Here is a 27,794-nt window from a genome sequence, read left to right on the forward strand (position 1 = left end):
TTAGAAAAGAGGCTAACAGGATGGATAAGGAGAACAGCAGACTTCACACTGCCCGGCAGGGACAACATTGGCTCAGCCCAGACAAGATAAGATGTGATTCCCAAGTGTCTCTTGGGTCCACAGTAGAAAGTTAAAATCTTTTTCTCTCTGTAAATGAAGAAGGAGCATTATGGATTTATCAGATCCACTGTCTTCCCTCTGAAAAAGAAGATGTGGAAGTGACAGTTTTTCTGACACTACCAGTGATAAATGTTTGTTTGGCCCTTCCTTTGTGTCCTTCTGGAGAATTATACTTTTCCATTAATGGAAAAGTATAATGTATCCAGTTCTAAAATTAGGTTGCCAAAACACTCTGTTTTAGAAGTATTTATGAGCACAGCCCATGTGCCATGTTCTGCGCTTAATACTGAAAGGAATCTAAAAATTGTCTAATTTCATTTCTATTGACTTTCATCAAACCAGTGAATATTTCATAAACATTTTTTGTGTTAAGAACTAGGTATAAAGAAACAAATAAGATGTAATCTCTACCCCCAAAGGCATTTACAGTCCAGAGCTCTCTGCATTTATTTTGAAGATGAGTGTTGAAGGTCTCCCTCATGCAAAGTACTTTACTATGCAAGGTACTGTTTATTTTATAATTAGTTAAATCGTAACTACCATCTTGTGATTGTAAATATTAGGACCCCATTTTGAAGAAGAAGCAGCTAAAGTTTGAGAGCAATGAGACAGGTTGTGTGATTCACTCAGAATGACACAGGTTGTAAGTAGCTAAGCATGCTGACACCAGAGTCTGAAGTTTTTTGCTTCTTTTCTTTATGGAAGAGTCCTCTTTCACCTGACTTTTATCTATTTACACAGGAGTGGAGAAGTTTCTGGTAGAGTAAGTCTTTTTTATTGAGTAACTTCCATGTACAAAGGCATAACTATATCTCATAACTATGAGAAAAGCATGGTACTGTAATTGATATGCTCATTAGTTCTGGGCATTTCTTTAGGACTAACCAAAAGAAAGTGGTTGTGGAGTATATTATCTAACTCAGGAGTGAAAACCAAAAGCACAAAAAACACATGACCCATGGACGGACACTCACTTGTCTCCTGTACCTGGATTCAGTTTCAAAATCTCTCTATTCAACCCTCCGGTCACTAATAACTGACTGATATCTGCACATGAGATAAAACCTGCTTACCCTGAACTAGACTGTTTCACTTTGCATAATGAAGTAACTGTGCCAAGAATGGAGAGAGGATTTGCCTAAGGCCTTGAAGTAAACCAGTGGCAGCTGAGGGAATTATAGATCCCAGAACTTATAAGAGGGATATCTAAGGCCTAAAGCCTGAGGCAGTGTCAACACCAGTGGGGATATAGGCAGGACTTACTGCTTACTTGGGGCTCCCCTGGTGGCTTAGACGGTAAAGCGTCTGCCTGCAGTGCGGGAGACCCAGGTTCAATCCCTGGGTTGGCAAGATCCCCTGGAGAAGGCAATGGCAACCCACTCCAGTACTCTTGCCTGGAAAATTCCATGGACTGAGGAGCCTGGTGGGGTACAGTCCATGGGGTCACAAAGAGTCGGGCATGACTGAGCAACTTCACTTTCACTTTCACTACTGCTTGCTTCCTCTGATCTGTACCTGCTACATCTATCCTGCTATATGTACCACCCACCATTCATTTTACCTACAAATTACCAACACCAGCACTGGGGAGACTCAAAATAACCCAGGTATAGCACCTGATGTGCTCTGATGTGTTTGCTTACCAGAGCAAACACAGCTCTGATGTGTTTGCTTACCAAGAGTGCAATTCATGAAAGGTACAAATGAGTAAATGCATGTAGTTTGATAAAAGGGACAGCTGGCTTAAATATAAGGTACAGGAGGAGGCAGAGAGACAAGGGATCAACTTTTTTTCTTTTTTTTTTTTGGTTGCACTAGGTCTTCAGGGCTATGTGCAACCTTTCTCAGGCTGCAGCGTGCTAGCTTCTTGTTTTGTGGCTTCTCTTGTTTCGGAGCATCGGCTCTCGGTGCAGGGGCTCCAGCAGTTGCAGCACGTGGGTTCAATAGTTGCTCATGTGTTCTAAAGCGTGGGCTCAGGAGTTGTGGCACACAGGCTTAATTGCTCCACAGCATGTGGGATCTTCTGGACTAGGAAACCGTGTCCCCTACATTAGCAAGTGGATTCCCATCCACTGTACTGCCAGGGAAGTCCGAGATCACCTCTTTTTAAAGGCAGGCAAAGAAAGCTTCAAGAGGAAGTAATATCAGTGAGGTCTTAAAGAATGCAGAGGAATTCACAACACAGATGAAAGCAAGGAGAAGAGGAGAGATAGGAAGGAGTTTTAAGCAAAGAGGACAGCATATGCAAAGAAAGACATAGAGGTACACTGGAATGACTGGAGTAAGAGAGTGTTTATCAACCTTTGTCTTTTGTGATGTAGGGCATATTACTGAATGTGAGGGATCCATTTGTGTGAGTTTCAAGAAGTACAGAGTGATCACTGGTGACACATGAGATAAGATTTTTTTTTTAAGTGTCCATCAATTTAAACCATTAAAATAAGTTGTTGTGGATTGGATTAGAACTGAGGGTGGAAGGTGAGCACCAGATTGCAGTGAGTTGAGAAGTCAGTGGAAAGTGGAGACAGAGACATTGCATGTGTAGACTCCACTCTCATAAATCTCGGCAGGGAAAGAAAAGAAAGAGATGTAAAACTTTCTTTTAAGTGAGAGGGATTTGGACATGTTGATCAACTGTGGGGTATGACTTAGAGACAGTGGAGAAGGAGGAGGAGAGTTGAAGGTCTGCAGCAAGAGGGCATAAGGGCAGAGCTAGGGCCCTGAGAAACCGAAGGAGGAGGGAGCCAGAGGACAGGAGTCACTGTAAACAGGTAGACAGGCTGGCAGAGATCAGCATGGCCAGTGTGTAGGGCAGAGCGAGGATAATAGTGAGAATAGTGAGCTCTACAGGTCAGGCATAACTCAACCTTCCTTCAGTTGTGAGGACTAAACACATTAACACTATGCGTGTGTACCTGGCTTCTAAAGCACAATATTCAGTATATGTTCCCTAAAAATGGCGATCAGGAAGAAGCAGAAGAGAATGCTAAATCTGACACTTTGGATCTGCCTAGTCTAATAAGAGGGAAAAAAGTGCTTAACACAGGGCATTCCAGCTCTGTTATTAACTTGCTAGGACTCAGCACAAGTCATTTTACCTCTCACTCTTGGTTTTCTTATCTGTAAAATGAGGTTTATTAGATCATTTCAGAGAGTCTTTTTGACTAAAACATCCAATGAATCTATGCTTCTATGAAAATCAGAGTTTGAAATTTCAGCTTCTACTTGGTGTGTGAGGGTATGTGTGTGTGTGTACACACACACACAATAAAATTTTATTATGGACCCTGAAACTTGAATATTATATAGTTTCACATGTCACAAAATATTATTCTTCTTTTGATTAATTTTCAACCATTAAAAATATAAAAACTATTGTAGCTTATGGGCCATATAGAAGCAGGTGACAGCAAGCCAGATTTAACTTGTGGACCATAGTTTGCCTATTCATATGAGTCTCAAGAGGCTGTCGTACCATCATTTAAAGCTCATTTCTATTAGGAACAAAAAGATCTTTTCAACTTAATTTAAAACCTCCATTTAAAACTATTTTATATTGAAACTTTGTTCTTAGAAATTTGTATAAACTATAAGCAAAATATCACCTCATAATAAAAATTTTAGAAATCATAAAAGACTTTTAAAATCACTTCTGGTTCTACAACCCTAACTCAACCACTGTCCCAACCTAAGGTCATTTTGTTAGACATAAAACTTTTTCTTTCTAAGGTACCCCTGCCCTGGGCAGCTGGGCATTTTGCTTTATTTTTAACCATCGTAACCATGTTTAATTGTGTAATTCAGTAACGTTAAGTATATTGGCATTAATGTGAAACAGATCTCCAGAATTTTTTCATCTTACAAATCTGAAATGCTATACCCATTAAACAACAACTTCTCTTTCCCCCTAACCCCTCCAATCCCTGGCAATCACCATTCTACTTTCTGTTTCTATAGATTTCACTACTTTAGCTAATTCAGGTAAACGGAATGACAAAGTATTTGTCTTATTGTAACTGGCTTATCTCACATAGCATAATGTCCTCAAGGTTCATCCATGTTGTAGCATGCAACAGGTTTATTCATAAGGTTGAAAAATATTTCATTGTATGTAGACACCCTATTTCTTTTATCTGTTCATCCATCAATGGACATTCGACTTGTTCCTGTCTCTTGGCTATTGTGAATCATGCTGCTATGAATATGGGTGTGCAAATATCTCTTTGAGACCCAGCTTTTAGTTCTTTTGGATATATGCCCAGAAATGGGATTGCTAGATCATATGGTAGTTCTATTTTTAATTTTGGAGGCACCTCCATTCCACTTTGTGTTATGGTTCTGTTTCCTGCCTCCTGAAAGCTCTGGCAGAATATGATTCCACTTTTTCTTCTTTCTCTTATGTCTTTTGACAAATCAGATTTGTGACTGCTCATAGCTTTCTTTAGAGGGTCAATAATCCATGGGAAGACTTTAGCACTCACTGGAGAAAAACTAGACCAGCCATGAGAATAGCAAACCTGAATGAAAGTCCTGATCGATGTTAATTCTGTTAGTTTTGATTTCATTTATCACTCTGATTTTAGTTTTTTAAAACACTGCATTGAGGAAAATGACTTGATGAGATCATCCTCACTGAAATGCACTCATCTATCTTCCTCCAGAAAAAAAAAAGCCAAAAGGATTTCCAGTGATGGGATTGCAGGAATGATGGGGAATGAAGTAGTAAAGTGCTGGGAGTGCAGGCTGGTGGGGAGAGGGTTTGAGCTAGGAAATTGAAACCTTGAATGCAGAAAAAGATGTAAATGTTGTTTCCCAGATTTTATAGCTCCCAGATGCCTCCTCTAATTGCATAGCTAACCCCGAGTTTATTAAGTTATTTTCCAGAGTCAAACTCATTTGTATACATGTCAGAATATAAACTGAATTTAAAAGTAAGGTCCTTGGATTAAAATTCAGAGATGATAAACAATCTCATTTAGAATGTAAGATTTGCATGTCATTTGCATGTGCCCAAATGCAATTACATGTGCTCTGTAAATATGCATTTCACTTTTATTTGTCATGATAGAACAGTATGGAAGAAATTAATTGCCACAGAATTTTTTTAATATTTAAAGAAAAAAATGATGGCTCTTAAAATAGACTCTGCTAGTGCATGATTCAATGTGCAGAAACTGGCAAGAAGAGATAAGGATCCTTCGAAAATCATAAATTCCCACTGCAACATCTGTAGTAGTTCAAATCGCATGGTTTATAGAGGCCCCTTTTGCCTTTTCCATGGGTATTACCATAGTGTTCTGTAGATTTATTACTGGCTCAGTGCAAGGACAGTTTTACTAGCAAAGCTTTAAAAAAGGGAGGGTATTTTTTCCTCTTTGAAAGTTCAGGATTGAATTGAAATGAAATAGCTTCTCTCGCTTTAGAAACTTCCAGACCATCCAGAATCTCTCATATACTTCAACACTGTCTACAACCTGCTCCTTCTCTCTCATTTTTTACATTTTGTAATGAAAGACAGCTTGAATAATAAAGATATTATCCTTAAATTAAAAATACACCTGAGAATTGGGAGGTCTACGAGATGTTAATGCTAATATAAGAAAACCTTTAATTTTATTTAGTATTTTAAATTAACATACAGTTACATTGACTTCATGTGTATAGCTCTGTGAATTTTAACACAGGTATATATTTGTGTATCTACCACCACAATTGAGACACAGAAGAGTTCCATCACTCCACAAGATTCCCTTGTATTTTCCCCTTGTCACATCTTTCCCCCCCAACCCCTAGCAAACAATGTCTGTTCTCTATCAATGATAGTTTTGCCTTCCTCAAGAATGTCATGAAAATGGAATGATACAATTGGTAACATTTAGACGCTTGCTCCTTTCACTTAGCCTAATGCTTCTGTAATTCATCTGAGTTATATGCGTCAATAGTTCATTTTTTTTTTCATTTCTGAGTACTATTTAATTATACAGAATACCACAGTTTGTTTACACTATGTTCACCTCTGAAGGACATTTAGATTGTTTCCAGCTTGAATAACTCTGAATAGAGAGGCTATGAACATTCATTTACAGGTTTCATGTGAACACAGTTTCCATTTCTCTAGGTAAATACCTAGCAGTGGGATTGCTGGGTCATGTGATAACCATGTTTAATGTTTTAAGGCACTGTATCAGTACGCATTCTGACTAGCAATCTATGAGGGTTCTGAGTACTCTGCTTCCTCACCAGTACTTGAATTTGTCAGTATTTTTTTTAAAAAATTTAGCCCATCTAATAAATCTGTAGTAGCTTGTTGTGGTTTTAATTTGCATTGTCTAATAGCTAAAGACGCTGAGCATGGAAAAGCTTTGGCTATATGGATAATGTATGAATTTGTTTCTTAAGCTCATACACAGTGACAGACTTTATTTTCTTGGATTGCAAAATCACTGCAGGCAGTGACTGCAGCTGTGAAATTAAAAGATGCTTGCTCCTTGGAAGAAAAGCTATGACAAACCTAGACAGCGAATTAAAAAGCAGAGACATCACTTTGCCTACAAACGTCTATATAGTCAAGGCTATGGGTTTTCCAGTAGTCATGTATGGATGTGAGAGTTGGACCATAAAGAAGGTTGAGCACAGAAGAATTGATGGTTTCAAACTGTGGTGTTAGAGAAGACTCTTGAGAGTCCTTTGGACTGCAAGGAGATCAAACCAGTCAATACTAAAGGAAATCAACCCTGAATATTTACTATAAGGACTGATGCTGGGAAAGATTGAAGGTAGGAGGAGAAGGGGATGACACAGGATGAGATGGTTGTATGGCATCACCAACTCAACGGACATGAGTATGAGCAAACTCCAATAGATAGTGAAAGACAGGGAAGCCAGGCATGCTTCAGTCCATGAGGTCGCAAACAGTTGCACATGACTGAGTGACAACAACAATAACAACACACTGTGTCAGTATCCTACATGCAAGTTAATGCATTTAAACTTCACAATCTTGTGAGGCAGTTATTAATTATCCCCTTTTAAAGGGTGGGGAAACTGAGGCCAGAAGAGGTTAATTGTTTTATCCTCTCATTAAATAGTTATGGAGTATATACTGTATTCCAATTGCTCAGCCAGGAACTGGGCACACAGAGGTGTTTCTGCCTTTAGCAGTCTTATGCTTTAGTAAGAAAAATGCACACATATAAAAAAAGAAGTGTTCTATGTGGATAAGACATAAGAGTAGAGTAATGGTCAAGCCAGGAGATGAGCTTTATTTACAAGGGCCCTGAACTATCCCAATGAAAATATGAAAACTAAGAAGCCAAAGGTAAAAGGAACCTGTGGAGGAGTCTGGACTCCAACTGACAGCTGATTCATTTCTTCATCTGTGAAGCTGGGAGGCTGCAAAACACATTCACCATCTGTCCACTTCTCTATCCTGGACCAGCAGAGAGCAGCCATATGCCCTCAGCAGGAACACAGACCATCGCCTTTTCCTGATCCCAAATTTGGGCTGGGAGGGCTAGCGCTTGGTAAAAGAAACAGAGCAAGTGTAGAACTCCTATTTTAACATGTGAATGCCCAGAAGCCTCCCTGCTGTATGCCTGCTCAGCATCTATTAATAGTTACTAAGAGTTAGATGTCCCATCTCAACTGAGCACCCCTCACCTACAACCTGCTGTGTGTTACTTTGAGCAGAAATGTATGGTGCGCTGGGAAGAGCACTCTATGTGGACTTGCAGGTCTTGAATTCAAATTTTGTTTCAGTCATTTCCCCTTTGTTCTTTCCTGGACCTCAGCTGCTCACATGCATAGATAAAGAGGTTTAAAAAATGTCTTTCAACCAACATCTGAATGCATCAGCAACTCTGGTCTGTTCTACTCCTATCTATTCTACTCTGAAAATATATCTTGAATTTATCTGTTACTTTTCATCCCCACCATGTTTCTCTTTTAGCCACTAACCCCTCTCTTGTCTGGACAACTTTAATAGTCTGCTACTTGGTCTGCCAATTTTACCCTTTGCCACCATATGGTCTATTACCCACAGGTCAGTCAGTGACCTTTCAAGATGTAAAATCAGATATCATTCTCCTGACTAAAATTCTTTAATGGCTTCCCGTCACTCAAAATCCTAAATTCTTACCATGGTCCACAGAACTCTGTGGTTTGGGTATTTATGCCTCTCCCTCCTCCTTTCACATCACTCTGCCTTTCTCCCTCATTATGCTCCAGCCAAACTGTTGTCCATTCCACTTCACAGATAAGTCAAGCCTTTTCTCATAACTGGCCCCTATGATTATTGTTCTTTTTGTCTGTGATGCCACCTTCCCCAGAATGTTTTCTGGCTATTCTATTGAAAATTGCCTTCTCTGTTTACTTGCTGACTCACCACCCTGCCAATTTTCCTTCATAAAAATTACTATAAACAGTAATTATTTTATTTTATTACATGTATTATATGTCGCTATATAATTTATTGCTCTATACTATCATATATTTTATTATTAAACATTTTATTACCTTTTAACCCCAATGAGAAAGGAAACCTTGCCTATTACAGATTCATACTGGTACATGGTAGAGGTTTGATACATTTTTGTCAAATAAATGAATGCTAAAGTCTCTTTAGGCACTGGCATTGCTTTTTTTCTGATCTTATTCTACTCATTTCTATGAACTGGCGTACCTCATAAGGTTGTTGTGTCAAATGAGATAAGGCATATTAAGACACTAAATGAAGTTAAGAAATTATTGTGAGTATCATCATCATTATCATCATCCAAGATGTTTCCCCATCTGACACTGATCTTTTATTACTGATTTTTTTGGTCTCTAAGGGAATCTTCCAATGTGAAATTCTTTCTCTTTCCTCTTGTGCAGTAGACACCTGGCAATGTCTGGTTCATAGGCTGATTCAAGGTGTCACAACTATTTATCATCAAGCTACAAGCTTGGTTATCATTCCAACAAATACATTTTCAGAAAGGATAGTCTTAGGCATTTGAAGGAGAGAAGATAAATGAATTAGGATCACAGAATTATTGAACCAGAGAATGTCAGCACTGGAAGATCTCAGAAGGTTTTTCTAATCCTATGGTTTGCAGATTCCTACCATTTCTTGGAGGAGGCTTGAGGGCTACCCTGATGGATGAGGGGTATGTTGAAGCCTCAAGAAAGGATTTGTGTAATGTTATGCATAAATCTGTAGCAGAACCAGCTAGCAAAACCAGGACAGGTGTCTGGGCTGCCTGTCCTTTACCCCTGCTCTTACTGTTGCTTCTCCTAAAGATCTAAATTCATCCGCTGGTCTCCCTGAACTCATTTGTCAAACAGCACATATGATCAATTCAGCACCCCACTTTTTCCATCTCCAGTGGCTTAAAAGTTTTCAGCTTTTCCAAGACTCTTGGAATAATCTCTCTAGCCTAATCTCATATCCCTCCCCTACACAAATATTCTTTCCACACTGGCTTCTTCCAGTTTCTAGAATTTACATGTTCCCTCTGATTACAAGATTTTGGACACATTTTCCCCTCTGCCTATGTTTTGTGAAATTTTACATGATGGTCAGTCACTGAAACCATACAAGGCAACACAGGAGAAGGCCAAAAAAATGAAGTTTATTATATTCACAGGTCCTAGAGAGATAGGGTCACCTCATGCCAAGAGGGGGTCATATGAGAGGCAATGCTAACAACGTAGGTTCAACCAAGCAGGTGGAGAGCAGAGAGAGATTGGGGGAGTGCTTTTATTAGGGGTCAGGGTGGAGTACACAAGAAAAGATGGGGGGGATGTGATTGGTGCATTTTCATGTTGCTAGGTCATGGTCCAGGAAAGGTAGGAAGGGGAACTTGGCAGCAAGGGCCAGCCTTGCCACAATTGTGCACCTGGATACTTGGTCAGAGCACTCACAAGCTGTTTGTAGGGACATTGAGGCAGCAGGAAAAGATGAAGCTTCAAAAATCTTCAAAAGTTTCAAAATATGAAGTTTCAAAAGTAGATCCTCTCAACTATATATGGAACCTAAGAAATAAATGAACAGAAACAAATGTATACAACAGAACAGAAACAAATGTAAAGAACAAACTAGTGATTACCAGTGGGGAGAGAGGAGGAAGGGGGTCAAGAAAGGGTATGGGATTAAGAGAATACAAACTACTGTGTGCAAAATAGATAAACAACAAGGATATATTGTACCTTCTATCCCCATAGAATAGGGAAATATTATTTTGTAATAACTTGAATTGGAGTTATTAATAATTACAAAATGTTGACTCACTATGTCATACACCTAAAACTAAACCACCTAGAATAAACCAACTACACTTCAATAATAAATAAATACAAAATTTACAGTAAAGCCTAAATCAGTGTTGGCCCCCAGTTTCTTCACCAGAGGAACTTAAATTAGCATCCTAATTGGAAGGAGAATTCTAGGGTTTTAACATTGCATTTATATATGGCAGGCCAATTATTTTACTTAGATTGCATTTTATTTTAGATTGTTTATTTGGAGATGATAGGGAGAAATATCAACCTCAGATATGCAGATACACCACCCTTATGGCAGAAAGCGAAGAACTAAAGAGCCTCTTGATGAAAGTGAGAGGAGAGTGAAAAGCTGGCTTAAAACTCAACATTCAGAAAACTAAGATCATGGCATCTGGTCCCATTACTTTATGGCAAATAGATGGGGAAACAGTGGAAACAGTGACATACTTTATTTTGGGGGGCTCCAAAATCACTGCAGATGGTGACTGCAGCTATGAAATTAAAAGACGCTTGCTCCTTGGAAGAAAAGTTATGACCAACCTAGACAGCTTATTAAAAAGCAGACATTACTTTGCCAAAAAAAAGTCCGCCTAGTCAAAGCTATAGTTTTTCCAATAGTCATGTATGGATGTGAGAGTTGGACTAAAAAGAAAGCTGAGTGCTGAAGAATTCATGCTTTTTAACTATTGTGTTGGAGAAGACTTTTGAGAGTCACTTGGACTGCAAGGAGATCCAATCAGTCCATCCTAAAGGAAATCAGTTCTGAATATTCTTTGGAAGGACTGATGCTAAAGCTGAAACTCCAATACTTTGGCCATCTGATGCAAAAAACAGACTCATTTGGAAAGATCCTGATGCTGGGAAAGATTGAAGGCGGGAGGAGAAGGGGACGACAGAAGATGAGATGGTTAAATGGCTCAATGGACATGAGTTTGAGTAAACTCCGGGAGTTGGTGATAGTCAGGGAGGCCTGGCGTGCTGCAGTCCATGTGGTCTCAAAGAGTCGGACATGTCTGAGTGACTGAACTGAACTGAACTGAACTGAGGGTCTTTATTGATATTATGAATCCCTGAATTGCCTCTGGGTTCTACCACTTTCTGGTGATGTTCTTGCTGCTCTCTTCAGCCCTGCACCACCTACACATCATTCATATCTCAGCACAAGCTTACTTGCTCAAGGAGCCTGTCTTGGGCCCATAATCTTTGTTATATGCACTTACAGAACACTGTTCTTCCTCTCATACCGCTTGTCTCAGAATTTAATTATATCCATACTTGAGGACCTTCTCTCTGTCTCCATCACCTCTAAATTCCATGAGGGCAGAACCTATGTCTGCTTTTGCTCAGCATTAGATTTCAGCATTTGATATCATCTTAAGGAATTGTCTCAAGAGCTTCCCTGGTGGCTCAGAGGAAAAGAATCCATCTACAGTGGAGGAGACCCAGGTTCCATCCCTGGGTTGGGAAGATCCCCTGGAGAAGGGAATGACTAACCACTCCAGTTCTTGCCTGGAGAACTCCATGGACAGAGGAGCCTGGCAGGCTACAGTCCGTGGGGTAACAAACTGTCAGACACAAGTGAGTGATCAACTCACACACACACACACACACACACACACACACACACACACACACAGTAGATTAAAGATTAACAGATTAAAGGTGCTGAATCTGTTAAATAGATGGATAAATCTCAGTATTCTGCCTTTTCTGGGTGTTCTAAGAAGCATTTGGTTAGGGCAGATTAGCTTCCTCGTCCCACACTTCACAGAGTGGGGTTAAGCTCTTAAGTTCCCTTAATAACCTAGAACAGGGCTTACAGGACTGCATTTCTGAGAAACCCTTTTTAAATTCTAAGTATTTAAGTAGTTAACACATTCATGAGTCACCATTCATGGAGGAATCTTAGGTCCATGACAGGCAGCTACTTTTTATTAGGATAAGGCATTTATTTGAAAACGTATCACATCAAAGCCTGATTCTAAGAACTGTGACAAAGCTGGTAAGCAAGGTTAGTGACCATTACTATCCTTGTTGGAGAGAGAACTTGGTCACTCTGGAATCTGAATGTGTAGCAACTCTTACCAAGTGAGGACTTCAGGGCTTTGTGAAGGTATAATTCAATGATTACAAGTCTCAACACAGTATTTTATTTTCAACCCAACTCCAAGCACAAGTGTGAAGTCTGCTGAATCTCTGTCTTAGTCTGCTCAGACTGCTATTACAAAATACCACAGACTAAGTAGCTTAAACACCAGAATGTATCTCTTATGGTTCTGGAGGCTAAGTCCAAGATCAAGGTGCCTGTAAATTCAGTTACTGATAAGGGCTGTCCTCCTAACTTTCTTCTTTCTGTGTCCTAATAAGAAAGAGAGAGAGCTTGATTGACAGTACCAAAGTGCAAGCAAGCTCTGGTCTCCCTTCCTCCTCTTATAATGACACTAGTCCAGTCACAGGGACCTTACCCTCATGATCTCATCTAAATCTAATTACCTTCCAAACAGCCTACCTCCAACTACTCTCACATCGGGGGTTAAGGCTTTAACATGGATTTGTTGTTCTTCAGTCATTCCGTCGTATCTGACTTTTTGTGATCCCGTCTGCAACATGCCTGGCTTCCCTGTCCTTCACTATCTCCTGGAGTTTGCTTAAACTCATATCCATTGAGTCAAAGATGCCATCCAACTATCTCATCCTCTGGCACTCCTTTTTCCTCCTGCCCTCAATCTATCCCAACATCAGGGACTTCTCCAATGAGTCGGCTCTTTGCATCAGGTGGTAAAAATATTAGAACTTCAGCTTCAGCATCAGTCCTTCCAAAGAATATTCAGGGTTGATTTCCTTTAGGATTGACTGGTTTGATCTCCTTGCTACCCAAGGGAATCTCAAGAGTCTTCTCCAGCACTACAGTTCGAAAGCATCAGTTCATTGGTGCTCAGCCTTCTTTATGCTCCAACTCTCACATCCATGAGACAAACATTCAGTCCATAACATTCCGCCTCTACTCCCCCGATTCATGTCTTCCCACATGTAGAATACATTTATTCCATACCACTAACTCCCAAATAATTAACTCATTCCAGCATCAACTCTAAAATATAAAATCCAAAGTCTCACCTAAATATCATCTATCAGCAAATTCAATTATGAGAGAAATTCAAGGTATGATTTCTTCTGAGGCAAAATTCCCCTCCAACTGTGAACACAATAAAGTGGACAAGTTATGTGCTTCCAATATATAATGGTGAAATAGACATAGTTCCTGTTCCAAAAGGGAAACATTAGAAAGAAAAGGAAAGGTGACAGTTAGTTCAAAGCCTAGTAAGACAAACACCATTAGTCCCTAAGGCTTAAGAATAATCCTCTTTGATTCAGTGCTGTGCCCTTCAAGCCAATGGGGGTGACAGTGTCAGCATCATGACCTGGCAGACCAGCCCCACCCATTCAGCCCTACAGGGCCCTACCTCCACAGATCTCTGTAGGTATCTTGCTCAAGGTACTGGGCAGAGGTATCTTGACCTGCCAAAACTGGAGAGGTGGCCCTACCGTTTGAACCTGAGGGGTAATGAGCCCTTTCTCCTGGGTCTGCAGTGGGAATGGCAGCCTGATGACCTGTGAATCCCCTTTGGTCCTTCTTCCCTTTTCTTGAGTAATAGTGCATGTTCATAGTTAAGCAGTTCAACGTTCCCATTTTGTAGAATCCAAGAAATCTGGCAACCTTCCTTCATTCCATCCTACTTTCTCTGTCTCCTTTAATCTCAGCTGATAGTGTTTCTGCTGCTGTAATCCCATCTGTATTCCTGGCTTCTATCGAGATGGCTGGTTAAATTCACTGGTCTTACCCATGATCTTTATCAAGTGAGAGTCTGGCTGCATCCTTGGTGTTCTCTCCCAAACACACTTGTCCAAACTGAGTGTTTTCCAGATCTTTAAGTTCTGGGTTTTTGCTCTTTTGTTTAATAATCCCTTCCTTAGTGTATCTCTGTCTTCTTATGCTTTATTATAAACTGTCAGGGAAAACCAAGCTGCTCCTTCAACACTTTGCTTAGAAATTTCCTCAGCTTACTATCTAGTTTCAATGGTCATGATGTCTGTCTTCCACAAAAGAGTGGAACACAGTTCGGTCAAGTTCACCATTTTATAAAAAGGATTACCTTTCCTTCAGTTTCCAGGAATGTGCTGCTCGTTTCCATCTGAGATTTCACCAGAATCACCTCTAACATCTCTATTTCAAGCATATACCTCAAAATTCTTCCAGCCTCTACCAATAATCCAGTTTCAAAGCTACCCCCACATTTTAGTGACCTGTTACAGCAGCACCCCACTTCTCAGTACCAGAGTGTCTGTATTGGTCAGGGTCCTTGGGAGACAGGATATATTTACACATGTGTTTTTTCATGTTAAGTAGTTGACGCACATGATTATGGAGTCTCAGGAGTCCCAGCGTCTGCAGCTAGGAAGCTGGAGACCAGGAAAGCCAGTATCATAGTTCCAGTCTGGGTGAGAAAGCCTGACAACAAGGAGAGCTGGTGGTGTAAGGCCTGGCTCAGGCGCAGGAGGGGACCATGTCCCAGCTCGGCAGTCAGGGATGCAGAGAGCAACTCTCCCTTTACACCCCCTTCTTGTTCTCTTCGGGATCTCAGCAGGCCGGGTGATGCCCACCATCATTGATGAGGGCCGGGTGCCTTACCCAGTCTACCTATTCAGATCTACCTAGGTGATCTCATCTAGAAACACCCTCTCAGACATACCCGGAAATAATCTTTAATCAAATATTTGGGCACCCCATGGTCCAGAAAGTTGACACACAAAATTAACCATCACAGTCTTGCTCCTTTAATTCACAATAACTTAAGGTCTTCTTTAAGCCAGACTCTAGGCTAGGCACAGGAGAGGCAGGAATGCCAAGCCCTGGATTTCAAAGTGTTCACAGTCTAGTAGGAGAAGCTGGTTGACAACAATCTGTGGGGAAAGAAATTGCTGTCATTAGAGAAGAACAAGCATGGTGACTGGGAAAGCCGTGTTATTACCTAAGGTGAAGTCTGGGCTGTGCAGAATCCGCACCGCAGGTCCCTCAACTCACTGAAGCACCAGGATGTTTACTTGTGTGACTGTGGATCTATGAGTACCTTCTAAAAACAGCAACCATCTCCTCACGTGGTAGCCAGTGAGCTGATGTAGCTCAAGGAGAGAAAACCCCAGCATCTTCTGGAGCTCTCTTAAAGCCTTTTACAGTCTCTCTTCTACCACCCGCCATGCCAAGAGCTCTGGGCGGCAAGAATATTAGTATTAATATCAGATGCTCCCAGCTTCTTGATCCTACTGCTCCCCTTCAACTTTGTGCTTGAAAGTAATGCCTTCATCCTCCTGATATGTTTTTTTTTCATTTGTAAAATGAAGATAATAGTAACTACCCTTGGGATTGTCCTGAAAAAATCAGCTAGGATAATTTAATGATCTGTGGTGTTGGAGAAGACTCTTGAGAGTCCCTTGGACAGTAAGGAGACCAAACCAGTCCATCCTAAAGGAAACTGGCCCTGAATATTCATTGGAAGGACTGATGCTGATGCTGAAGCTCCAGCACTTTGGCCACCTGAGGCGAAGAGCTCATTGGAAAAGACCTTGATGCTGGGAAAGATTGAAGGCAAAAGGAAAAGGGGATGGCAGAGGATGAGATGGTTGGATAGCATCACTGACTCAATGGACATGAATGTGAGCAAACTCCAGGAGACAGTGGAAGACAGAGCAACCTGGCACGCTGAGGTCCATGGAGAGGCAGGAATGCCAAGCCTGGCAAGGGGTTGGACATGATTTGGTGACTGAATGACAACAAGAACTAACTAAGAAAATCTGCCGGCCATGTAGTAAGCATTTTGCCATTTAGCAAAAGTGAATATTTCTCACATCTCTCCAATTGTCCCCACTCTGGATCCCTATTTAACCATGTCTGATAATTATCAAAGCAAGGATTTTCCAAGCTGGGGTAATCCTCACTCAACAAAAAGAAACTTCTTTTTACAACATGGGTTTATTCACAGGATGGCCTCCCCTTGGGTGGCTACTATGTACAAGAGAATAGATTTGAATGTAACAACAGCAACAACAACAATAAAAATAAACCTTACCTAACTCATGTCAAAATCTTGTGCAAACCAAATGCCTTTTCAAGTCAATTCAGCTATCCCACGTTTATACACTACCATCTGCTAGACACTGAGTAAGGGGCTGTGGTTCTGAAACAGATGGGACATTGTCCTTGTCTCAAAAAGTTGAAATGTCAAACCCTGCAAAAACCAAAATGCCAAACCATGGCGTGTAAATAGGATAAAGGGGAGTAGTCCAGAAACATCCTCCCTGACAAAGCAAGGACAGGCTTCAAAAGGAAGTGATAGTTGATGTTGGCTTTGGCAAATGAGTTCAATTAACTTGTCTTGGGATTTGGGGAAATCTGTTGGCAGCAGGAGGCTCTCTTGGATACAACTCATCCTGGGCCCCTGTGGGAGGATGAAGCTCCTGGAACACAGATGGGAGGATGGCAGAGAGGGACCTTGCTCTGTACCAGCCCAGGAGGCAGGAGAGCTGAAGTGACTTGCTTGAAGTCACAAGAAAACTAACTTATAGACTACACTTCTACACTATAACAATTTACATGCCTCTACACCAGCTCATACCAATTCACAGGTTCACATAGCTGACTCCATCACATCATTAAGATCTCTATTCAGGGACTTCCCTGGTGGTCTAGTGGTTAAGACTCTGTCCTTCTAATGCAGGGGGCATGGGTTCAATCCCTAGTCAGGGAACTAAGATCCCACACCCTGTGTGGCCAAAAATAATTTAAGTAGATAAAAGCACTGCACTGCAACATCCTATTCTGAAGATAAAGTGAGATAATATTTATGGAATCCTGGAAAATAAAGATGCTAAAAAAAAAAAAAGTCTCTACTTAAATTGTCCCTCCTCAGAGACACTCTTGCTGAGCCCCAAACCAAAAATCAGTTCTTTTTACAGTTCATTCCTTTACCCTACCCTGCTTTATTTTACTTCTTAGCTCTTACTTCCACCTGACATATTATATTCATTTGGGCTTTTTTGGTCTGTCTTCTCTACAAGATTGTAAGTTGCATGAAGGCAGGGACTTTGTCTTTCACTGGGAGTTGCCTAGGATAATGCTTGGCACATAGTAGGCTCTCAAAAAATATTTGCTGCATGAATGAATGGATGAATGTTGTGATGAATATCCTTGTTCATCTATCTTTATACAAGTGTCCAATTATTTCCTTAGGTTCAGTTTCCAAGAGCAAAATTGCTGAGTGTCCAAGGTTTTTATTGATTAGTACAGTGGCTGGCATGCAACAGACATTTTATCAACAACTGCTGAGTGACTGAAATTGAATGTTTTTTCATAAATTACACCAAATTAACTGATTCCAGATTTGATTTCTGCCAATATTTTATTGAGCATTAAACCATTTGTTTATTCATTTATTTACTTATCAGACACTAGCAGCATTTATGAATATAAAATCAGTAGGAAATCAATCCCCAACCATGAGATAGTTGTCAGTCACTCAGTCATGTTCAACTCTTTGCAACGCCATGGACTATAGCCCCCAGATTGCTCTGTCCATGAATTCTCCAGGCAAGAGTACTGGAGTGGGTAGCCATTCCTTTTTCCAGGGGATTTTCCTGACCCAGAGACTGAACCCAGGTCTTCTGCATTGCAGGCAGATTCTTTACCATCTGAGTCACCAGGGAAGCCCCGACCTTGAGATACTCTCAGTCTAATGACGAGGGCGGACAGGTTGACCAGTGGTTGGAAACCCTGCCTCCTTCCTCTGACAGTGAGCCCAGCTTGCTGTGTTCTTTTCTTGCCTATGCTACTCATCACATGTGAAACCTTAGGCAATTTGCATGGCCCCTCTGAACGAGTTTTCTCACTTGTAAGATGGAAAGAGGTACAGAGACTATTTTATAGGGCTGTGGAGGAGAATAAGATGTTAATGTACATGAAAGCACTCAGGATACTGCCTGGCATGTGGCAAGAGTTCTGTAAATATTGACATTTCACCAGCCCCATTTTACAAAGATGACTGAAGCTCAAAAGGCTCCATTGTTTGGCTAAGGTCAGTAATAGAGATGGAATTTGAATCAAATTCTCCCAACTCCATACCCAGGCACTCCTCACATTATTATTCTGCCTACATCATTGAGACTTCTCTTCCTGTGAACATAACATTCTCCTGGACTTTGAAGTGTGGGGGTCTGGCCTTTAGTTGTGTCCCTGAGCCTTTTGTTGCCCATCCAACCCCTGCCTTCCCCTCCCTCCTTGCCCTTCACACTTGGCTGACAACCCCCCAACTGCAAACCCACATGTTAATAGTTTTAAGGGAAAAAAAATTCTTTTGATAATTAAGCTGGTGGAATTTAGAAATCAGCAGAACAGTACATTTTCCCAGCAGAGCCAAGAAATTAATTAGGAGCAATTTGCTGTCAGAAACAATTTCCATAATTTTCAGTTAAAAAAAAGCAGAAAATCATTTTTGTGGGTGTTTTTTTTTTTCCTTCTACTTTCTACTCCAAACTGATTTAACTCCTAGAAAGACAAATTCTTCCAAATCCCGTATTTTCAGACTCTTCCACTGAGAGATATTCCAGCCTCTCTTGGGCTGGTTGTATTCAAGAGTGAGGAGGAATTGGGTGTGACAGAGCCTTTTTGATCCCCTCCCTTCCCCCCATAGGGCAGAACTTGTACGTTGTCAATTGAGTGATTATGAAATGTGCATATTCCTGTCCTTATGAAATGTGCATTCCTGTCCCAAGAGTTGGGCACGTGATGTTTTGGAAAGAAGTTTGAGAGGGGAAAAACAGAGATCATGGTACCATAAATTGGCCACCAAATAGCCAAGCATGCTCAGAGAAGCACTAAAGAATTGTGGCTTACATCATAGACTAAAACTCTACAGACAGACTGCTTGCCCTCACCCAAACTCTGCCCTTTTTCTGTCCATGTGATCTTGGGCAAGTTCTCTGTGTCTCAGTTTCCTCATAGAGAATTGATGATGGTTCACTCACTGAGCCATGTCTTGACAGGAAGACCACAGTGCTTGGCATATATTAATGTATAAATGCTTGTGATGGTTTCCTATTATGGTGATGGTGGTAATAACGATAATGACTGGAAGATCCAAAATCCCAAAGGAGAGATTCGAGCTATTACTGGGCCCATCTTGGATATGTACAATCTGGTTCTAGACTCACAATGGCCTACACCAAAGAGCTTTTTCATCCCAACAATCCTTTATTTTGTAAGGTATCAGAGCAAAGACAGTGGTTGTGAGGTGTTTCATATACACACACACACACATACACACACACACACACAAGTGTTACTAACAATAGTGAAAACACTAGGTTTAAAAATGATATACTTGTTTTTTATCAGATAGAACAGATTTAAGGTTAACCCTATATTTTTGTTATTTTTATTTTATTACCATTCAAATATGAGAGGAAAAGAAGAGAGTAGAGTTACAACTATGGCTAGAGAATGCATTGTAACTGGCAGTCTAGAAATACCCTAGGCACAGCCTGTTGTTAGCAATCATTACTATTGCAGTTAATAGTCCTGGGTATATTACCACTTATTGTTATTCATCATTGTCATTTTTGGTTTGGATTTTTTTTTTAGTTTTGTCTCAATCTGAGTGTCAGTCAGTGTACAGCCAAGTAAAAGAAACCACTCCAATATTTAAAACAAAAAGTACTCAATGCAGGAAATAGGTACCAGTTCAGAAGCCAGAAAATGGTGAACAGACTCAGAAGTCAGCAGGAAGACACTGTCATCCTAGGCTGGGGGGTCAAAGGGAAGACAGCTGGTCCTGGAGCCCAGGAGCTAGGGTTGCCCAACAGAAGCTAGAACCATGGTCACATGTCCAGCAGGAGCTGGAGCCACGGAGAAGATGTAGTCACTGTCAGAGACACCTCCACTGAGGCGGGGGGATACTCTGTCCTCTACTTTCTGATGATTTGGCATCAGACAGCCATCCTGTCTTTGAACACAAGCGTCAAGACTCACTAGCAATGCAATCTCCTTGCTCCCCAGCCTCTCTGAACCTTGTGTTTTTATTTGTAAGGACAATACCACCATATGAGCTTTGTCTCATCCCTTAGCCTATGGAAGATTTCCCAGATGTTGTGATTCTGTGCAGCTAAAACTATTTCTTCCCTGCAACCATACCTAAGATGGCTTTCTAAATAAAAAAGCATGCCAAAAAAGTGGTTGCACACTGATGTTTATAAGAACTGACTATTGCCTTCAGTGGAAGTTAGTAACTGCAAGGGGTAGCTTTCAAGAGCCAGGACATAGAGTCAGACAGTCCAAAAGCCAAGGAGATAAGAGCAGAGTGCAAGGTGAGTGGAGGGTGGCAGGGAATATGAAGACGTGACACCAGAGCTTTCACCCAGGGCTTTTCTTTAGCGTGCCTGCATCCAAAGGCTGTGTTTAATGGCCCACAGCCTGGAAAGCCAGGGAGAGCCATAGTCACGAGAGTCAGTATCTACAAAGTGCTTGGCATGCCATCTAATATGCAGTAAAAATTCATTTCCTCCTTACTCTTTCATTTGCTTCAATATATATTTACCACGTGGGGCTTCTCAGGTGGCACCAGTGGTAAAGAATCCATCTGCCAGTGCCGGAGATACAAGTTCGATATCTGGTTCAGGAAGATCCCCTGGAGAAGGGCACAACAATCCACTCCAGTATCCTTGCCTGGAGAATCCCTCAGACAGAGGAGCCTGGTGGCCATGGTCCATAGGGTCACAAAGAGTCAGACATGCCCGAAGCAACTAAGCATGCGTGCATGTATTTACTAAGTACCTCAGCGCTATGAAAACATGTGGTAGGCACTAGGGCTATGAGACAGTATAATAAAGGAAAAAATCATAGAAACGATCAACAAAAATTCCTACCAAATAAAAGCACAGTACTGTCATATCATCTGGAGGCAATGAAAGAAGAGAGGTTAACTTCATCTTAAGCAAGTTTCAGAGAAAAAAAATACCATTTGACCAAGGCCTTGAAGATCAAGTAAGATCTTGACTGGAGGAGAAGGAAGTAGCAGTTTTTAGAGAGTGGGAACAGCATGTGCAGAGGCCTGGCTGTCAAAGAACAGGTAAACACTCTGCTGTGCCTGAACTTTGGGGGATGAGGAGAGGAGGACAGAATATGATGTTATGCTGCGGGAGGTGAGGGAGGGAAAGACATTGCAGCTGGCTCCTTGTGGGTCTCCTCTTAACCACAAACTCCCAGCATTTGTAGAATCTTTTAGGGTCCAAAAAGCTGGGCTCAAACAGGTAATTTTCTGACTGCAAGTCATGAAAACATTTAATTCAGAGAATCAGGAGGAAGCGCAAGTTGTAAATTACTCTTCTCCTGCCTAAGCCTTTAGTTAGCTCACTCTCTAACTGTATCTGTAGGAGCGTTATAACCTCCAAGTCTGTGCTCTCCCTTTGCTTGATGTGTTCTCCCTCAGGCCACTGGCCTTTTTCTAGAAATTTCTTAAGCAGCTCATGTGATCTCTAGATTCTGGAGTCTCACTTACTGAAGCTTATGTCTCCCACCACAAACCTGCTTATGGTGGTGGTTGAGGTGGCGGGCTGGGACTGGAGCCCAGGTTTACATTTTGCTAATTTGTGCCTGTGTCTCTGCCTCCAGTACCAGCTTCGGTGTTTCATGGTGACAGCCTGTGGCTTTGGCAGTGCAGTGCGTGCATGTGTGCGTGCCCAGTCGTGTCCAGCGCTTTGTGACCCCACGGACTGTAGCCCGCCAGGCTCCTCTGTCCATGGGATTTTCTAGGCAAGAGTACTGGGGTGGTTTGCCATTTCCTTCTCCAGGGGATCTTCCTGACCCAGGGATCAAACCCATGTCTCTTACTCGTCCTGCGTTGCAGGAGGATTCTTAACGACTCTGCCACCTGGGGAGATTCTGGCAGCGCTGCACAGTTGAGTGTACTCTTTCACAGTCCTTGTATTGTTTAATTATCCTACCAACCCTGAGAGGATAGATGCAATTTTCACCAACCCCATTTTATAAAATCAGACGATGAGCTGTATGATAGGAGCAGAGCTGCTTCGAAACCCAGCCTTCTGAAGCAAGGTGAGAGTTTGATTGGACAGAGAAGAGTTATCTAAGGAATGACAGGAAGAATTCTTATTATCTGGGACTTCAGGAAGGCACTGTTGCTCCAGCTGGGGCCTTAAATGTAATAAAGTGATCTGTTATTATCAGCCAAGTTGAATTGTGGGCAATGGTTAGAGAAGGAAGAGGGCCCTGACACCCAAAATGAAGGTCCTGAACAGAGCAGAGGACCAAGCCATGGACTCCAGAAACAGGGAGCAAGTCACTCCAGTTTCCTCAAAGTCTTCCAGTACAAGGACCTCTCTGCCTAAGCACCTTCAGTCTCTCCATCACCCAGAGGAGACAGCCCAATGTCCTTAGCATGGCACTAAGGAATTTGCACCATCTGCCCTCAAAGACTTTTCCATCTTTATTTCTCAGACATGCTGGACTTTTCACTTGGTAATTGATCAATGATGCATATCACCATATCTATGCGTTTTCTTATGGAGTTTCCTCTGCCAAAAATGCCCTTTTCCCTTGTTTCCAACTTGTACATTTATTCGTGCACTTACTGCTTTAGTCAGTCAGTAATAACGTGCTTACTAAGTACCAGGCACTGCTCTAGGCACTGGAAATACAACAGGAAGCATTAAAAATAGTCTCTGCCTTCATTGCGGAGGAAGAAAACATTGAACAATCACACAAGGTAAGAGCACAGATTCTAATAAGGGTAAAATAAATGTGCAGTGGGGCCTCCCCAGTGGTTCGGTGGTAAAGAATCCATCTGGATCGAAAAGACCCCCTGGAGGAGGAAATGGCAACCCACTCTAGTATTCTTTCCAGGGAAAATCTCATGGACAGGGGAACCTGGTGGGCTATGACGTTCCATAGGGTCACGAAGAGTCAGACACGACTGAGTGACTGAATGCAAATGGTGTAGTGAAACATTAAGCAGGAGGTCCTAGATAGTTGCCGAATCAGGGAGGGCTCTTCTAAGTCACGATATTTAAGCTGATCCTTGAAGGGAGTCTCTGATATCCCTTAGGCCAGTTCAGCAACCAAATCTCCTATAAAGTTGATTCAAGAGGCAGGTTGGAGTCTGGAAGTTGCAGCCCCAGCGAGAAGGCGGGTTGCACTAAAACGGGATTCTTCCTTCCCTCCTGGCCTCCGCAGCAGCTCCCAAAATAGGAAGCAAGCGGAATTGTTTTTGTGTTCGAAGCTGAAATTATTTTTGTTTCCCTCCTCTCTCCCTGCTCCCCCTGCCAACATACTTCTCACCCCATCTCAGTATTTATGTTTAGAGTCATGAGGAGCCTAACATGTGCCTCTCCCATGTGCCAAACATGTGCCGGGCCCTTGATGTGCCTCTTTACGTTAACCCCTTACTGCACTGTACTGGAGCCTGGGTACAGCTCTCATTTTACAAACGAGGAGACCGAAGCTCAGTGAGCTAAGCAGACTGCCAGGTTTGCACAGGTAGCCAGCCAGTCGCAAGCCCTGGTCCTCGCACCCCTGGAACACACAGAACCCATCTGCTTCATCTCCCGCTGCAGACCCTCACACGTGAAGAGAGCAATTTGACTGACTTCCAGGTCTTCTGTTCTCCAGGCCGAGTTCCCCAGACCTTAGCTTTTACCCCAAAGTGGGAAGTCCAGGGCCTTCCTCTCCCCCAGTTGTCCTCCTCCCATTGGGATTCCTGTTGAGCTCCTTTGGGGAACAAATCCCAAGCTGTCACTCCCTAAGACAGATTCATCCCACAGTGGCCACTGGCCTGCAGGTGAAGACCAATACCTCACCATGGCTAAGAAAGCCCTGTTGGACCAACTCCTGTCTGCCCCTCCAGTCTTACACTGACCCAACCACTATCTCCTCCACCAGCACTCACCCAGCGCTTTGCACTCTGAGCTTTCTGATGTCCTTTCTCAGCTCAGCTCTTCCAAACATGTCTATCTCATGTCTAGAACAGTCTTCAATTAACTGACTCCTATTTGTGGAGGTAAGTCTCCCTAAAGGGGGTCTGCTCTGCCCATGTGGGCTGTAGTGAATGTGCTTATGTCCACAGATGAGCAAAGCCCCCAGGTTTTCTGGGCCCCAGCTCCTGCCATGCTGGGTTGTGGTTGTCATTTTATATATGACTCCCTCACTGTGAGTGCCTTAAAAGCAGAGAATAGGTTATCTGTCCTTTCATTGTATCCCAAGTACCTGTCATATATTAGGTGTTTGGTGAAAATATGAGGTCAATTCAGTTCAGTTCAGTCACTCAGTTGTGTTCACCTCTTTGCGACCACATGAACTGCAGCACGTAGGGCTCCCTGTCCATCACCAACTCCCAGAGTTAACTCAAATGCAGGTCCACTGAATCTGTGATGCCATCCAACTATCTCTTCCTCTATTGTCCCCTTCTCCTCCTGCCTTCAGTCTTTCCCAGCATCACGGTGTTTTCAAATGAGTCAGTTCTTTGCATCAGATGGCCAAAGTATTGGAGTTTCAGCTTTAGCATCAGTCCTTCCAAAGAATATTCAGGACTGATTTCCTTTAGAATGGACTGGTTATATCTCCTTGCTGTCCAAGGAACTCTCAAAAGTCTTCTCCAACACCATGGTTCAAAAGCATCAATTTTTCATCACTCAGCTTTCTTTTTGTCCAACTCTCACATCCATACATGACTATTGGAAAAACCATAGCTTTGACTAGACAGACATTTGTTGGCAAAGTATGTCTCTGCTTTTTAATATGCTGCCTAGGTTGGTCATAACTTTTCTTACAAGAAGCGAGTGTCTTTTAATTTCATGGGTGCAGTCACCATCTGCAATGATTTGGGAGCCCCAAAAAATAAAGTCTGTCAGTATTTCCACTGTTGCCCCATCTATTTGCCATGAAGTGATGGAACCAGATGCCATGATCTTGGTCTTCTGAATGTTGAGTTTTAAGACAAGATTTTCACTGTCCTCTTTCACTTTCATCAAGAGGCTCTTTAGTTCTTCTTCACTTTCTGCCATAAGGGTGGGTCATCTGCGTATCTCGGGTCATTGATATTTCTCCCAGCAATCTTGATTCCAGCCTGTGCTTCATCCAGTCCAACATTTCTCATGATATAATCTGCATATAAGTTAAATAAGCAGGGTGACAATATATAGTCTTGATGTACTCCTTTCCCAATTTGGAACCAGTCTGTTGTTCCATGCCTACTTCTAACTGTTGCTTCTTGACCTGCATACAGATTTCTCAGGAGGCAGGTCAAGTAGTCTGGTATTCCCATCTCTTGAAGAATTGTCCACAGTTTGTTTCCATACAGTCAAAGGCTTTGGCATAGTCATTAAAGAAGTAGATGTTTTTCTGGAACTCCCTTGATTTTTTTAATGATCCAACGGATGTTGGCAATTTGATCTCTGGCTCCTCTGCCTTTTCTAAATCCAGCTTGAACATCTGGAAGTTCATGGTTCACGTACTGTTGAAGCCTGGCTTGGAGAATTTTGAGCATTACTTTGCTAGTGTGTGAGATGAGTACAATTGTACGATAGTTTGAATATTCTTTGGCATTGCCTTTCTTTGGGATTCGAATGAACACTGACCTTTTCCAGTCCTATGGCCACTGTTGAGTTTTCCAAATTTGCTGGCATATTGAGTGCAGCACTTTCACAGCATCATCTTTTAGGATTTGAAATAGCTCAACTGGAATTCTATCACCTCCACTAGTTTTGTTCCTAGCGATACTTACTAAGGCCCACTTGAATTCACATTCCAGGATGTCTGACTCTAGGTGAGTGATCAAGCCATCATGATTATCTGGGTCGTGAAGATCTTTTTTGTATAGTTCTGTGTATTCTAGCCACCTCTTCTTAATATCTTCTGCTTCTGTCAGGTCCATACCATTTCTTTATTGTGCCCATCTTTGCATGAAATTGTCCCTAGGTATCTCTAATTTTCTTGACGTGATCTCTAGTCTTTCCCATTCTATTGTTTTCCTCTATTTCTTTGCACTGATCACTGAGCAAGGCTTTTTATGTCTTCTTGCTATCCTTTGGAACTCTGCATTTAAACAGGTTTATCTTTCCTTTTCTCCTTTGCCTTTTGCTTCTCTTCTTTTCATAGCTATTTGTAGGGCCTCCTCAGACAACCGTTTTGCCATTTTGCATTTCTTTTTCTTGGGGATGATGTTGATCACTGCCTCTTGTACAATGTCATGAACCTCTGTCCATAGTTCTTCAGGCACTCTGTCTATCAGATCTAGTCCCTTGAATCTATCTGTCACCTCCACTGTATAATCATAAGGGATTTGATTTAGGTCATACCTAAATGGTCTAGTGGTTTCCCCTACTTTCCTCAATTTCAGTCTGAATTTGGCAATAAGGAGTTCATGATCTGAGCCACAGTCAGCTCCTGGTCTTTTTTTGCTGACTACATGGAGCTTCTCCATCTTCAGTTGCAAAGAATATAATCAATCTAATTTCAATATCGACCATCTGGTGACGTCCATATGTAGAGTCTTCTCTTGTGTTGTTGGAAGAGGGTATTTGTGATGACCAGTGCATTCTCTTGGCAAATCTCTGTTAGCCTTTGCCCTGCTTCATTTTGTACTCCAAGGCCAAATTTGCCTGTTACTCCAGGTATTTCTTGACTTCCTACTTTTGCATACCAGTCCCCTATAATGAAAAGGACATCTTTTTTGGCCGTTAGTTCTAGAAGTTCTTGTAGGTCTTCACAGGACTGTTCAACTTCAGCTTCTTTAGTGTTATTGATCAGGGCAAATACTTGGATCACTGTGATATTGAATGGTTTGCTTTGGAAATGAACAGAGATCATTCTATCATCTTGGAGATTGCATCCAAGTACTGCATTTTGGACTCTTGTTGACTATGTTGGCTACTCCATTTCTTCTAAGCAATTCTTGCCCACAGTAGTAGATATAATGGAAATCTGAGTTAAATTCACCCATTCCAGTCCTTTTTAGTTTGCTGATTCCTAAAATGTTGACATTCACTCTTGCCATGTTCTGTTTGACCACTTCCGATTTGCCTTGATTCATGGACCTAACATTCCAGGCTCCTATGCAATATTGCTCTTTACAGCATCAGGCTTTACTTCCATCACCAGTCATCACTGTTGGGTATTTCTTTTGCTTTGGCTCCATCTCTTCATTCTTTCTGGAGTTATTTCTCCACTGATCTCCATTAGCATATTAGGCACGTACCAACCTGGGAAGGTATCTTTCCATGTCCTATCTTTTTGCCTTTTCACACTGTTCATTGGGTTCTCAAGGCAAGAATACTGAAGTTGTTTGCCATTC

General features: G+C 41.8%; 1 protein-coding gene and 1 non-coding gene across 2 annotated transcripts in view; both read left to right on the plus strand.

The window, feature by feature from the left end:
* The window catches only part of AGBL4 (AGBL carboxypeptidase 4), a 1,390,412-nt gene that overhangs the window by 1,066,474 nt on the left and 296,144 nt on the right, over positions 1 to 27,794 (plus strand). The window lies entirely within an intron of this gene.
* On the plus strand, positions 17,117 to 17,189 carry TRNAR-UCU (transfer RNA arginine (anticodon UCU)). Its single transcript has one exon. It is a non-coding gene; the product is annotated as a tRNA-Arg (tRNA).

Source organism: Muntiacus reevesi, chromosome 1, assembly GCF_963930625.1.
Source record: "Muntiacus reevesi chromosome 1, mMunRee1.1, whole genome shotgun sequence".
In the NCBI taxonomy this organism is placed as follows: domain Eukaryota; kingdom Metazoa; phylum Chordata; class Mammalia; order Artiodactyla; family Cervidae; genus Muntiacus; species Muntiacus reevesi.